Source organism: Hylobates moloch, unplaced genomic scaffold (assembly GCF_009828535.3).
Source record: "Hylobates moloch isolate HMO894 unplaced genomic scaffold, HMol_V3 SCAFFOLD_10, whole genome shotgun sequence".
NCBI classification, from domain to species: domain Eukaryota; kingdom Metazoa; phylum Chordata; class Mammalia; order Primates; family Hylobatidae; genus Hylobates; species Hylobates moloch.
In genome coordinates, this window is record NW_026652285.1 from 59358254 (window position 1) to 59374073 (window position 15820).

Sequence of the window (15820 nt, forward strand, 5' to 3'; positions counted from 1 at the left end):
GAATAATGTGTTGGACATTTTTGTCTTTATTCTATTTAGCAATGAAATCAGTTTTGTCCTAGAAGGTAATTCTTTGTTGTTTTTGTTATGGAGAAACTCTACTGGTTTATTAGAATGTTACTGTGTTTGTTTATTTAATAAATCAGAAGTTTCAGTGGTCTTGTAGGAACAAAGGGAAAGCTTCTCCTCTACCCTCAGAAGGGTAGTTGAAACGAATTGTGAAAAAGGAGTACAAATTTTTAATCTTCCTTTTTTATTAAGAGACAGAGTCTTGCTATTTTGCCCAGGGTGGAGTGAAGTGGCTATTCACAGATGTAGTCATAGCTCATAGCAGCCTCAAACTCCTGGGCTCAAGCAATCCTCCTGCCTTACCGTTCCAAATAGTTGGGACTACAGGCGTGAGCCACTGCAGCTGGCCAAATGTTTAATAATAATAGTTTTTTAGAACGTGTTTACTTAGAAAAGTTTTCTCAAACCTTTTTGATAATAAAAACTCCTAGAGTTTTGCTAAGCTAAATTAAATAATGGATATTCATTAACTATCTAGATGATATCCAAATATGATATAATGCCAAGACATTAATGATTAAATATGAGTTTAAGCTCCTATACTTTTGGCTTCCTATTTTAGAGAAATAAAACTTATTTAGATCTGTTAGTAAATATGTCCTGTTTCACATTGAAAAACTGTTTCATTAGAAAGCCTATGTTTCTAAAAATAATAAAATGTGTATCAAAGATTGTTAGTATCTAACAGTTAAAATTGCTTACTTTCTAGGTTTTTCACTGAAAATTAGGGTTTCTAAGAGTTAACTTTGTAATTAATATATATATAAACTAAAACTACCAAGTATAAGATAAACAATTTTGTATGCAAAGTGTAATAAGAAAAGTAGAATGTGGTTTTGGGAAAAAATTATACATCATGAGAATATGGTTTTTGTTATAGGGAATATAATTTTGTCAGTTTAGAGGTTTTGAAAGTTTTTTTTAATTAAAGGAATAAAAAATGGATAAATCTAAATGGAAATAAAAAATTGGAGAAAGAAAGAATAAAAAAATTGTAAGAGGTTATAAAAGGTTTATGGAAACCTTATCATGTGTGGCCAAAAGTGATTATAATTGAATGGATCTGTTTGTCAGGTTTTATTAAAGTTAGTTTTAGCATTAATAATACACTGATGCAAAGGTAAAATTCGTTTTCCTCTTTTAAACAAGATTTCCAGGTAGTATTAACAAGAGATAGTAAAAGGTTTTTCTTTAGCTTTTAGGTAAACTACACACACACACACACACACACACGAGACAGAGAGAGAGAGAGAGGAGAGGGGGAGGAGGGAAGACGAGACAGATTCTGAGACAGATTCTGTTGGTCTCATGCTGTTGTTATTTGGTCTTTCTTGTTTTGTTTTGAGATAGAGTCTCACTCTGTTGCCCAGCCTGGGGTGCAGTGGCACCACCTTGGCTCACTGCAAACTCTGCCTCCTGGGTTCCAGTGATCCTCCTGCCTCAGCTTTCCAAGTAGCTGGGATTACAAGTGTGCGCCACCACAACCAGCTAATTTTTGTATTTTTGGTAGAGGCGGGGTTTCACAATGCTGGCCAGCTGGTCTCAAACTCCTGACCTCAAATGATCTGCCTGCTTCAGCCTCCCAATGTGCTAGGATTACAAGTGTAAGCCCCCACACCTGGCCCTTCATTTGGCCTTTTGATTGTTTGGAAAACTGAGTCTCCTCTCTACCAAAAAGTAAAGATTTTTGCTTTTTGAAATCTTTAAATTATCACTTTGGCTAGACAAATGACTTATTTTACAGTGACCTGTTATCCTATTCTGATCAAGTGTTTTAAACCTTTGATATTTGACAAACTTCCCCAAAACAAATTTTAAATTCTAAATTCAATCTTCTTGACCTCCAATGAACTTTTTTACTATTGGGGCCCCTGGAAGTCCAAGGTTGATATATTAGGCTTAATTGGTGTGTTAAAATCATTCAGGAAGCATTATCAAATAAGAAATGGTGTTTAACATTTTTTAGTTATATTTGGATAAATGTGTTGTTACTAATATTTGTCCCCAAATTGTATGAGATGCCTAAAATTCAGATATGTGTTGGTAAGTACTCTTGAGTACAGGTTCCTGATAACTTTAGAGATCCTACCATTGGATTCAGTAAAAACTTCCAGAATTCTAAATACAAATCTTACAGATTCGTGAAGTTTGCTAACCCAACATCAAACAAAATAAAAGTTAATTACCTGGAGCTGATCTGATAGAGAACTGAAATGCTTTTCTATGACTTTTTGTTTGAAACATTGCTGATGCTTTTTAGGTTTTGTTTTCCAGAGTCAAGAAAACTTTTTTTTTTTAAGCTATTGGGTAAATTACACTTTTATGAGAAAAACTGAAACATTTACCTTTCTCTCCACCCGATTTCTTCAAAATTTGGAAACTATTTGTGAGTATTCTTAATTTATGGCATTACAGTTATTTGCAAAAATTCAGTAAGAACCCATCTTCTTTTGTAATGGACATAATTGAATACACTTGTTATTTTACCAAGACTTTGGAATGACATAGTTTTGGATATGAGCAGACTGCTTTGAGGAATCAAGGTTGATTTTATGAAGCTGATAAAAAACCCTTTGGAAAGACTGGCCTGGTGTCTTGTCTACAGTATCTTTACAAGGTTTCTGAACTTGCAATAAGTAAAGAATGTCACTTTCTGACAGGTCCAAGAAACTCAAGATATTTTGGGGACTTATAGAAGAGAGGAATTAACCCAAATTATACAGGTATTACAGGCACAGTTTGATGGTGAATCATTGGCTAGGCTTCCTAGTTTCAAGAGGATTTTAAAAGCCTAATTTGAAATTCTTTATGAAAAAGACCCAGAAAAGCCAACTTTAAAAAAGCCCATATAACCAATCAACCAATCATTATTCTTGGTACGCTTCTTTGTTTTTCAAAGACATGGGATCCTGCTCTGTGTCACTCTGCCTGGAGTGCAGTGGCATGATCATGGCTCACTGAAGCCTTAAACTCTTGTGCTCAAGAGCTCTTCCCACTTCAGCCTCTCAAGTAGCTGGGATTATAGGACCAAGCCACAGTGCCCAGCTCTTGCTTCACTTTATGCAATAAATCAGCAAGTATAATAAGACTACAATTTGGCTGGGCTTGGTGGCTCATTCCTGTAATCCCAGCACTTTGGGAGGCCAAGGCGGGCAGATCATGAGGTCAGGAGATAAAGATCATCTGAAGTCAGGAGATAAAGATCATCTGAGGCCAGGAGTTTGAGGCCAGCCAGCCAGCCTGGCAAACATGATGAAACCCCGTCTCTACCAAAAATACAAAAATTAGCTGGGCGTGGTGATGCATGCCTGTAGTCCCAGCTACTGAGGAGGCTTAGGTGGGAGAATGGCTTGAACCCAGGAGGTGGAGGTTGCAGTGAGCCAAGATCACACCACTGCACTCCAGCCTGAAAGACAGAGTGAGACGCTGTCTCAAAAAAAAAAAAAAAGAAAAGAAAAAAAAAGAAAAAAGAGACTAATTCAAGAATATATGGACAATATATTTAAATTGGCTCTTTTATGCCTGTCCCGAATTTTTCCCACTCCTTTGCCTATCTCTATCTAACAGCTTCTAACCTAAATCTCTCCAAAGCTATCAACATGGCTTTTAATATGTGAAAGTTTTTTAAAGTTTCAAAGTAGGACTGACAGAAATAAAAATATTTTACCCCCAAAATATCCTTCTTTGATATATTTTGAGGTGTCTGGTCAGAGAGCCAGCAAACAGAAGTAGGCCTGCAAAGCTGTCTTTTGTGGGGAGATTTGCATCTGTACAGAATCTGCCTTGATGCAGCCTGGCTTCTTCTTTTTTTTTTTCAATTTTATTATTATTATACTTTAAGTTTTAGGGTACCTGTACACAATGTGCAGGTTTGTTACGTATGTATACATGTGCCATGTTGGTGTGCTGCACCCATTAACTCGTCATTTAGCATTAGGTATATCTCCTAATGCTATCCCTCCCCACTCTCCCCACTGCACAACAGTCCCCAGTGTGTGATGTTCCCCTTCCTGTGTCCATGTGTTCTCATTGTTCAATTCCCACCTATGAGTGAGAACATGCGGTGTTTGTTTTTTTGTCCTTGCCATAGTTTGCTGAGAATGATGGTCTCCAGCTTCATCCATGTCTCTACAAAGGACATGAACTCATCATTTTTATGGCTGCATAGTATTCCATGGTGTATATGTGCCACATTTTCTTAATCCAGTCTATCATTGTTGGACATTTGGCTTGGTTCCAAGTCTTTGCTATTGTGAATAGTGTGGCAATAAACATACATGTGCGTGTGTCTTTATAGCAGCATGATTTATAATCCTTTGGGTATATACCCAGTAATGGGATGGCTGGGTCAAATGGTATTTCTAATTCTAGATCCCTGAGGAATCGCCACACTGACTTCCACAATGGTTGAACTAGTTTACAGTCCCACCAACAGTGTAAAAGTGTTCCTATTTCTTCACATCCTCTCCAGCACCTGTTGTTTCCTGACTTTTTAATGATGGCCATTCTAACTGGTGTGAGATGGTATCTCATTGTGGTTTTGATTTGAATTTTTCTGATGGTCAGTGATGATGAGCATTTTTTCATGTGTCTTTTGGCTGCATAAATATCTTCTTTTGAGAAGTGTCTGTTCATATCCTTTGCCCACTTTTTGATGGGGTTATTTGTTTTTTTCTTGTAAATTTGTTTGAGTTCATTGTAGATTCTGGATATTAGCCCTTTGTCAGATGAGTAGGTTGCAAAAATTTTCTCCCATTCTGTAGGTTGCCTGTTCACTCTGATGGTAGTTTCTTTTGCTGTGCAGAAGCTCTTTAGTTTAATTAGATCCCATTTGTCAATTTTGGCTTTTGTTGCCATTGCTTTTGGTGTTTTAGACGTGAAGTCCTTGCCCATGCCTATGTCCTGAATGGTATTGCCTAGGTTTTCTTCTAGGGTTTCTATGGTTTTAGGTCTAACATGTAAGTCTTTAATCCATCTTGAATTAATTTTTGTATAAGGTGTAAGGAAGGGATCCAGTTTCAGCTTTCTACACATGGCTAGCCAGTTTTCCCAGCACCATTTATTAAATAGGGAATCCTTTCCCCATTTCTTGTTTTTGTCAGGTTTGTCAAAGATCAGATAGTTGTAGATATGCGGCATTATTTCTGAGAGCTCTGTTCTGTTCCATTGGTCTATATCTCTGTTTTGGTACCAGTACCATGCTGTTTTGGCTACTGTAGCCTTGTAGTATAGTTTGAAGTCAGGTAGTGTGATGCCTCCAGCTTTGTTCTTTTGGCTTAGGATTGACTTGGTGATGCGGGCTCTGTTTTGGTTCCGTATGAACTTTAAAGTAGTTTTTTCCAATTCTGTGAAGAAAGTCATTGGTAGCTTGATGGGGATGGCATTGAACCTATAAATTACCTTGGGCAGTGTGGTCATTTTCACGATATTGATTCTTCCTACCCATGAGCATGGAATGTTCTTCCATTTGTTTGTATCCTCTTTTATTTCATTGAGCAGTGGTTTGTAGTTGTCCTTGAAGAGGTCCTCACATCCCTTGTAAGTTGAATTCCTAGGTATTTTATTCTCTTTGAAGCAATTGTGAATGGGAGTTCACTCATGATTTGGCTCTCTGTTTGTCTGTTATTGGTGTATAAGAATGCTTGTGATTTTTGCACATTGATTTTGTATCCTGAGAATTTGCTGACGTTGCTTATCAGCTTAAGGAGATTTTGGGCTGAGATGATGGGGTTTTCTAGATATACAACCATGTCATCTGCAAACAGGGACAATTTGACTTCCTCTTTTCCTAATTGAATACCCTTTATTTCCTTCTCCTGCCTGATTGCCCTGGCCAGAACTTCCAACACTATGTTGAATAGGAGTGGTGAGAGAGGGCATCCCTGTCTTGTGCAGCCTGGCTTCTTCTGAGCCTTCCCTTGTTTGATGTAGGAAAGATTAACTGAGAGTTTGACACCTTTGAAAGTTGGAAACATTTACCCTCTATTCTTTCTGAAGGCTGCTACCTATGAGGTTTCATCTACATAGCAAGACCACCTTTGCTAGCCAGGCCTCCTCTTCTCTCCCCGCCGTAACCTGTCATGCACCATAACCTGATTTACCACCATAACTTGTTTTGGGCCATTCTCTGAGCTCCCATTCTCTTGGTAACCTCAAGATGGTAAGTAAGCTTCTTTACTCCACTGGGCATTTGGAGTAGTCACTCTGTGGTTCTTTCCTATGTGCACATAAATAAATTTGTACACCTTTTCTCCAGTGAATCTGCCTTTTGTGAGTTATTTTTTCAGCAAACCTTCAGAGGGCAAAAAGGACATTTTTCCCTTGGCTCCTACGGGGGTATTGTTTTCTGAGCCCTAATAAGCTCATCTGGCCAGGTCTTATACTTTGCTCAGGGGACTTGGGGAAGGAGAACTTTAATTTAATCTAACACGTTTTTCAGATGTTCATTGTGGCACTTCTTACTCACTTTCACTTTTCAGCTGCCTCTCTAAGATCATCACACCTGCAGCTTTGCTTGACACAGTGAGTCCTGGTTGCCATCCTAAATCATTCTGGAATCATGAGCACTATGTGCATTCATAGATGATTCTGATGTGTGGAATATCCACTACTGTCTCCATCATTATTTTAGGTTTCAATGAATACCTTTGAGCCACTGATTCAATCTAATATAACCCAATAGCAATGATAAAGATTGTAGACTTACTAAACAGAAATAAGCAAATGTGAAAAATATATTAACCAGAATTAACTGTATCCTGCTAGTTGAATGTTTTTAAGAACATTTGATTAATGTCATCTTCGTGGAAAATGCTCAACATTTAAATATGCAGGAGCTATTAGGAACAAAATGAAATTTCTGGGAAATCATTACTATGTTACATTTTCAATTTATGAAGTGTGACTACAACTGTTTCATTTGGGAAAGGAAAGTAGCTCAGAGCAGTCGGAAGAATCTGAGGAATGCGAAATTTATCAGAGAGACAGGGGAGTCTCATTACCCTTATGTCCAGGGTTAATTGTTTAAAGCCATCTTGTATTTTTCTTCTATTGCCTGTAGTTCCCAGACTAGCTGACAAATTACCTAAAATGCTATGAGTTGCGCAATGTGACCCTCACCCATATCTTCGTGTTTCTGGAGTTTGTGATACAAAGAACAACATACAGCCAATTAATAGCTTATACTATTTTGAGTGAGTCACTATGGCATGCACCTGTAATCCCAGCTACACGGGAGGCTGAGATGAGAGAGCACTTGAGTACAGTTCAAGACCAGCCTGGGCAACACAGGGGGAAACCTTGTCTCAACAAGAAGAAGAAGAAAAAAGAAGCTTATGGTATTTTAATGAACCAATGTAAATACTTGGTAAACAACTTTAGAACTACCCCTTCTTTTTTCCCTTTAAAAACCCACTTATAATTGCCAATTGGAGCATATAGTCTGGGCAACTTGAATCAATGTCCCCAGGGTTGCAGTCCTCAAACTTGGCTCATATAAGCTCTCTACTTATATTAATTTTGCCTCGGCTTCTTCCTTTAGGCCAACACATTGCCTTTTCCTCTGAAACCCCAAAGCACCTGTGGCTCACTGCAGATATTACTGGGTTCCATGCTTTGGGAGTGCTGATCTAAGTGAGAAGACTCCTTGGGGAGGAGATGAGAGCCCATAGGAACCTGAAGATTCCCCTGCAGAACAGCAGGCCTTTTAAACTCCTCCCTCCTGGCTTTCACTTGTAATCAGCTGGAGGCTCCATCAAGCCAAACAAGACAACATCTGCCCCTTTTTCAGTTCTCTCAGCTGTCACTTTTCATCTAGACTTCATTAGCTCCTTCCTGGTCTTTCCCCAAAATGCCTAATAGGCTTTCCTGGCTGATTTCCTTGATTTCTTACCCTTGAGTCTGGCTGTCTTCCCAGGGGAGCCGCTTGTCTGGCATGGCAGCTGGCACAGAGTAGGCACTCAGTAATTTTAGGCCTTCTGCTTTAGTTGTCAGAGGGTGAATTGACAACACGATTGATTGACAGGGAATGCAATTTGCTACTACTGATATAACAATCAGAACTGAAAATATGACAATCAGACTTAGCTCCTGAAAGAGAGGGGAAAATTCTGTGGTCTTGGCCAGGAACAGATCAGTTGAGTGGATTTATATACCAACACAATGGATGACAACGGTGACAGTGTCCTGTCACGATGGCTTCAGGGAATGAGCGGTGTAGGCAGCTCAAACAACCCATCTGGTGCTAACGTGGATGGGGAGAGAGCTCATCAATCCTGAGCAGATATTTGATGTGGAGGCCAGATTGCTTTCTTGTGTGGGTTTTATAGCTGTGCACACTCAAGTATTAAGGACAACCTTTATTACTAAAATTTTTGTAGGACGGGTGCGGTAGCTCACGCCCATAATCCCAGCACTTTGGGAGGCCAAAGGGGGCAGATCACGGGGTCAGGAGATCAAGACCATCCTGGCTAACACGGTGAAGCCCTGTCTCTATTAAAAATACAAAAATTAGCTGGGCATGGTGGCAGGCGCCGGTAGTCCCAGCTACTCCAGAGGCTGAGGCAGGAGAATCACCTGAACCCGGGAGGTGGAGGTTGCAGTGGGCCGAGATTGCACCATTGCACTCCAGGCTGGGTGACAGAGTGAGAATCCGTCTCAAAAAAAAAAAGAAAAAATTAATTTTGTCATAGAGGATGAAACTCTTAATCCTTCCTTTGAAGTAATTACTTTTAGAGATCTTGTTTGGAGGTTCTAGCAGGGGAGTGCAGCTACTCATATACCCTTGACCAAAGAACGGCCCTCCTCTGTTGGGGAAGGTCATCTGCAGCATCTGGAAGGATGCACATGGAGCGATGAGGGAAGAAGGAGACACCCACCTAGCCAGCCAGATCAGACAAATTAACCCTGGCCATCAGTGGGGTGACAGATGTTGCAGCCAGATCGCCCTCACATCCGGAAATAATTGCTTTTAAGATGCAATATTTGAAAACCTGAATTTTCTTGGGTAAGCAACTATTATATTGCTAATTTAACGAAAGACTTTTTAAAAAAAAATTAATATACTTTTTAGAGCAATTTTAGAATTGGTTAGAAAGTACAGTGTTCCCACATCCCCCTTTCCTGTACCATACACACAGCTTCCCCCTTTTTTTTTTTTTACTACTTATGTTTGTGTGGTACGTTTGTTATACTTGATGAGCCGATATCAACGCATGTTTACTAGCTAAAGCCCATACTTCACAGTTTACATTAGGGTCAATTCTTGGTGTTGTGCATTCTATGAGTTTTCACAATGTGCAATTACATATATCCACTTTGATAGTATCATACAGAGCAGTGTTTTTTTTTTCTTTGAGATAGGCTCTCACTCTGTCACCCCAGCTGGAGTGCAGTGGTGTGAACACAGGTCACAGCAGCCTCAACCTCCCAGGCTCAGGTGATCCTCCCATCAGCCTCCCAAGTGTCAGAGGAAAGAGAAAGGACACTGGGTGTGAGGGAGGGGTGCAAAGTCAGGACCAAGCATCCATGGGAACACGGGGGAGGATGAAGGCACAGAGGCTGGGGAGAGAGGGCAGGGCTGTCAGTGTTGAAGGCTGGAAGGGATGAGGGAGTCTGCAGGCTTGGCACGATCAACTGGGTTCCAGCTTTTGTGACCTGCCTGGAGGAAGATGAAACAGGCTCCTCATCCTTACTGGTAAAGATAAACCCAAATCCCATCTCACCTCCCAACTCTGGTCTTCCCACCCTAGCCACTGCCCACCTCACTCCATCTCTCCTTGCCAAGCCTAGACTGGCTTAGCCTTCGCTGCTCTGTGGACTCACAGTGCCCTGTGGCTATGGCTGTAGCTGCACTTACCACTTGTTTTACAGTTGTCTCTTCACGTGGTCATATCTGTCTTGAGTCTCTGCACTCCCAGGGCAGAGGCTGAGTCTCATTCATCCAGCAGCCCCAAGGCCCAGCCCCACTCCTAGCATGTGTCATTGCTTAGTGTTAAGTGACTGTCCATTGTGACATGTGGACATCCTCAAGGTCACATAAACAGCTATATGATGCTTAAGCGATGGGGAATTATCTTGCTGCTTGGTGGGGGGTGGGAGAATAATAGGTGGGAAGATGGTGGAGGATGATGGAAAAGCATTTTTAAAGAGTGAACATTGAGTAGCTGAGTAGCTACTTTTTTTTTCTGCCTCAGCTTGTGGCTGGGACCCGAGATGCACGCCACCACGCCTGGCTAATTTATGGATTTTTCTGTAGAGATGAGTTTTCGCCATGTTGCCCAGGCTGGCGTGAATATAATTTTTTTTGTTTGTTTGTTTTTTTGTGACGGAGTCTCGCTCTGTCGCCCAGGCTGGAGTGCAGTGATGCGATCTCGGCTCACTGCAAGCTCCGCCTCCCGGGTTCATGCCATTCTCCTGCCTCAGCCTCCGGAGTAGCTGGGACTACAGGTGCCGTGAATGTAATTTCTAATCAGTCAAGTTTTTCCTTCTATAGACATGGGCAAAGTGCAAATAAGAAATTGAGAGAGATAATAGGAGGTAGAGCTATGCTCTTTGCACCTGGCCAGATATGGGGAGAAGTGGACCGGAGGCTGCCTGGCTGTGCAAATTCTCTCCATGTGCCATGCAGCTGTGCTCCAGACTCCGTCCCCACCACTGGGAGGTCCTTGTGACAATCACTGAAAATTTTCCTGAAACAGCCATTTCCCCAGAATGCAATCTACTGGGTATTTAAATAGTCTGATTTAATTGAGTTAACAACTTGTGAACGCTGAGGCAACATATCCATAACATGAAACTTATCATGTTAACCCGTTTTAGGTACACAGTTCCGTGGCATTCAGTACATTCACATTGTTGTGCCACCTGCACCGCCTTCCATTTCCAGAGCTTTTTCATCTTTTCCAACTGAATCTGTGTCCATGAAATTAATTTCTCACCCCCTGTCCCCCGTCAATGGACACCTGGGTTGTTCCTACCTTTTGGCTATTGTGAATAATGCTGTTATGAACATGGATGTACAAGAATGTTAATAATTTTAAGCAGAATTTAATAAATACAGAAGATTCTTCCAATGAGAAAATATTTCAAAAGCCTGCCATTCAAAGGTGGTCTGCAGAGCAACAGCACTGGCTTCACTTGGGCCTTTGCTACCAATGCAGAATCTCAGGCTCTGCCCTGGACCTTTGTTATAGAATCTGCTTTTTTTTTTTTTCTTTTTTTGAGAAGGAGTTTTGCTCTGTCACCCAGGCTGGAGTGCAGTGGCGCCATCTCGGCTCACTGTAACCTCCCCACCTCCCGGGTTCAAGTGATTCTCCTGCCTCAGCCTCCTAAGTAGCTGGGACTATATATAGGTGCCCACCACCATGCCTGGCTAATTTTTGTGTATTTTTAGTATAGATGGGGTTTCGCCATGTTGGCCAGGCTGGTCTCGAACTCCTGACCTCAAGTGATCCAGCCACCTCAGCCTCCCAAAGTGCTGGATTACAGGCGTGAGCTACCAACTGCGCCCTGCCAAGAATCTGCTTTTTAATAAGACCCCTGGGTGACTTATTTGCACCTTAAAAGTTTGAGGACTGCTTCAAGACATAGAATCCATGGAGAACAATAAACGAGTACTTCATTTTTTATTCTTTTTTTTGAGACAGGGTCTCATTCTGTCATCCAGGCTGGAGTGCAGTAGTACAATCTTGGCTCACTGCAACCTCTACTTCCTGGGCTCAAGTGATCCTCTCACCTCGGTCTCCCGAGTAACTGGGACTACAGGCATGTACCACCACGACCAGCTAATTTTTGTATTTTTTGTAGAGACAGCGTTTTGCCACATTGCCCAGGCTGGTCTTGAACTCCTGGGCTCAGGTCATCTGCCCACTTTTGCCTCCCAAAGTGCTGGGATTACAGGCGTGAGCCAACACACCTGGCCCAATAAATGGGCACTTCATCATGAAAAGTTTGGGAATCACTAGCTAGTGGAAGTAAAAGCAATAACCCGCCAAGGCTGTCAAAGTAGGCTAGTTTTAAGCTGAGTACTGAGAGGTGACAGCATGCTGGCGGTCCTCACAGCCCTCGCTCGCTCTCGGCACCTCCTCTGCCTGGGCTCCCACTTTGGGGGCACTTGAGGAGCACTTCAGCCCATCGCTGCACTGTGGGAGCCCCTTTCTGGGCTGGTCAAGACCAGAGCCGGCTCCCGCAGCTTGCAAGGAGGTGTGGAGGGAGAGGCGCGAGCGGGAAATGGGGCTGCACGTGGCGCTTGCGGGCCAGCTGGAGTTCCGGGTGGGCGTGGGCTTGGCGCCCCGCACTCGGAGCAGCCGGCTGGCCCTGCCGGCCCCGGGCAATGAGGGGCTTAGCACCCGGGCCAGCGGCTGCAGAGGGTGTATTGGGTCCCCCAGCAGTGCCGGCCCACTGGCGCTGCGCTCGATTTCTCACCAGGCCTCAGCTGCCTTCCCACGGGGCAGGGCTTGGGACCTGCAGCCCGCCATGCCTGAGCCTCCCACCCCCTCCGTGGGCTCCTGTGCGGCCCGAGCCTCCCCGACGAGCACCGTCCCCTGCTCCACGGTGCCTAGTCCCATCACCACCCAAGGGCTGAGGAGTGCGGGTGTACGGCACGGGACTGGCAGGCAGCTCCACCTGCAGCCCCGGTGCGGGATCCACTGGGTGAAGCCAGCTGGGCTCCTGAGTCTGGTGGGGACGTGGAGAACCTTTATGTCTAGCTCAGGGATTGTAAACACACCAATCAGCACCCTGTGTCTAGCTCAGGGTTTGTGAATGCACCAATCCACACTCTGTATCTAGTTAATCTAGTGGGGGCGTGGAGAACCTTTATGTCTAGCTCAGGGATTGTAAACACACCAATCGGCACCCTGTCAAGACAGACCACTTGGCTCTACCAATCAGCAGGATGTGGGTGGGGCCAGATAAGAAAATAAAAACAGGCTGCCCCAGCCACCAGTGGCAACCCTCTTGGGTCCCTTTCCATACTGTGGAAGGTTTGTTCTTTTGCTCTTTGTAATAAATCTTGCTACTGGTCACTCTTTGGGTCCACACTGGTTTTATGAGCTGTAACACTCACCGCGAAGGTCTGCCGCTTCACTCTTGAAGCCAGCGAGACCACGAGCCCACCGGGAGGAAGGAACAACTCCAGACGCGCCGCCTTAAGAGCTGTAACACTCACTGCGAAGGTCTGCAGCTTCACTCCTGAGCCAGCGAGACCACGAACCCACCAGAAGGAAGAAACTCCGAACACATCCGAACATCAGAAGGAAGGAACAACTCCAGAGGCGCCACCTTAAGAGCTGTAACACTCACCGCGAAGGTCCACGGCTTCATCTTGAAGTCAGTGAGACCAAGAACCCACCAATTCTGGACACAGTACCACTGGTACAGAGCTCTTGCCCCGCTAAAGGTTGGCGTGAAATGAAACCTTCCCTGAACAATGCACAGCAGCGAGGGAGGAGGGGCGTCCACAGTGACGTAACCACCACATGGCTCTGTATTTCAATAGAGGCTGAGGCTACGGTGCACCTCCCTCTCTCCTACCTCTCTTGTCTGATGAGACCCACCTGGGCCCAGGAGACTGCGTTCCTACTGGGGAATGAGCTTTTCAAAACAGCTCCTTGATTAAGGCAGGTTTGTCTATAGTTAATCAGCTACTAAGAGAATGAAATTTCTCTGAATGGTTATATTTGAAATTAATTTATGGTTCTTTTCAAAGAAGTTACTGTGGTCATTTATTTGAAGGAAATACAGCAAATTTCCCCCAGATTTGAGTATGGGACAATAACTCCCTAATTGTGTTGAAACTCTTTCCCTAATCTCTTGCTTTGATTGATAATCCATTAGCATATTATCCCTTTTTGCCCAAGAAAATGGCTAAAAGGGACGAGAACTACAAAGTATGAAACGTCTATCCTTAGCAGGATGCCATTTATGTGTAGTTAGCTCATCACATCCCCCCAAATTCTGAGATTGTTCTACAGAAGGTTACATGGATACAAAATGACAGGACCCATGATTCAAATCCAGGCATATCTCACCCCAAACCTACACCTTTCCAGGCCAGCCTCCCAGCCTGCACTGAGCTCAGGTGAACTGTATTTGGGTTTATTCTGGGTCGATGCTGTGTCTGGCCCATGTCACGTCTGCTCTAAGGCTCAAATGAGACACTGATGTTGCTTGCAGCTCAGCTTAACACAGGCTTTTCCATTTCCTGATTTCTCAGGTATCAAAACATGACAAGAAAGGCCATTTTTTTTTTTGAGGTATTTCCTGCTGAGTGAAACCTAGGAAATACTGGAGATCTTAGGGACATCTGATCTTGTAGGGATTGTTCCCAACCCTTTCCTGTTTGAGAAAAAAAATCATTCTGGTGGGTCCTGCAACAATGAAGCACAGCAGGCCTCTGTCCTGATGGCCTGATTCATTCAATTTAGCATCCTGATGTGGAAGAGTGGGCTTATAACTGATCATGAAAAGCCTGAGATCTGCTGCTATGCGACAGATCTGCTGGCCTACACATCACCCAGGGGCACTACCAAATCGCCTAACACAACGACCAGTGTTTGTGAGTAGAATGTGGACGAATGTGGTGCAACAGACAGAACCTTCCTGGTGAGGGCTAAGGCTTGCATGACATGGTATGACATGGCCGTAGGATGGAGCCATTTTGTAAAAATAATTCTGACCTGCCCGATGCTAAATGAACATTAAAGCAATTGTGTTCCTGTCTCCAAGAACCTTTCAATACTGTACAAGAGACAAGAACTGAAACCAATGAACAGTACAAGTACTGCCTGTACAAATAGAAATGAGTCCCGAAACACTGGCTGATGAGGTTGGGCTACAGATAGAGAGAGTACCATCCTTTCTGCCTCCTAAGCCTTCCTCTCACGGGTCCCTGCTCAGGTCCTATTATAGCGGGCTTTGCAATAGCTTCTTCCTGTCCTCATCAGCCAGCCTAGTCCGGGCCACGGAAGCACTTCCAAATGCAATTTTCTAATGAGTGCCCCTAAATACTTTCAGTGGCCCCAAGGCCTACAGAACTTGCAGAAAGCCCAAACGCCCCAGGCGTCTACCTTGCCCTCCAGCCTTACTGCTCTTTTCCGGGCCTCATTCTCCTGAGTGCTTAGCTTCACTCTGTGTTTTTATTATTACTTTTTATTATACTTTTAAGTTCTAGGGTATATGTGCACAACGTGCAGGTTTGTTACATATGTATACATGTGCCGTGCTGGTGTGCTGCACCCATTAACTTGTCAGTTACATTAGGTATTTCTCCTAATGCTATGCCCCCCGCAGCCCCCCACCCCACGACGGGCCCTGGTGTGTGATGTTCCCTGCCCTGTGTCCAAGTGTTCTTATTGTTCAATTCCCACCTATGAGTGAGAACATGCCCTCTGTGTTTTTTCTACCCTCTTTAGTACTATTCACTGTCTTCCCTCTTCCCCAAATCTCTTTCAACTAGGCGCAGGGGTCATAACCTGTAGGCTGCCTTTTTAGAAGCGCACTCCATTGGTTCTATCAGGACACGCAGTATGGCCTAACAGCTAGGAGCACAGCATCTGGAGCCATAAGACACAGGGTACGATTCTGACTCGGCCACCTTAGCTATTTTATTTAAGCTGTGTTTTGGTTTATCTATGAAAAAGACAGTAGTCAGACCTGCGTTCTCGATTGCTGAGATGATGATGTTTATTAGAACACTTCCTGGCATGCAGTGAGCATGCAATCACCACCAGCTGCTCACAACACTTACCAT

The 15820-nt window shown here is 43.5% G+C and overlaps 1 protein-coding gene across 3 annotated transcripts in view; it reads right to left on the minus strand.

The window, feature by feature from the left end:
- CUNH9orf153 (chromosome unknown C9orf153 homolog) overlaps positions 1–10033 on the minus strand; it is a 60535-nt gene extending 50502 nt beyond the window's left edge. For 2 of the 3 annotated variants that reach the window (XR_009215311.1, XR_009215312.1), the window contains exon 1: positions 9926–10018. The gene's annotated coding sequence lies outside the window, so the exon portion shown is untranslated. Of the gene's footprint in view, positions 1–9925 lie in introns of all 3 variants that reach the window. The other variant, XM_058445654.1, reaches the window with a different exon arrangement.
- Between the last annotated feature and the right edge of the window lie 5787 nt (positions 10034–15820).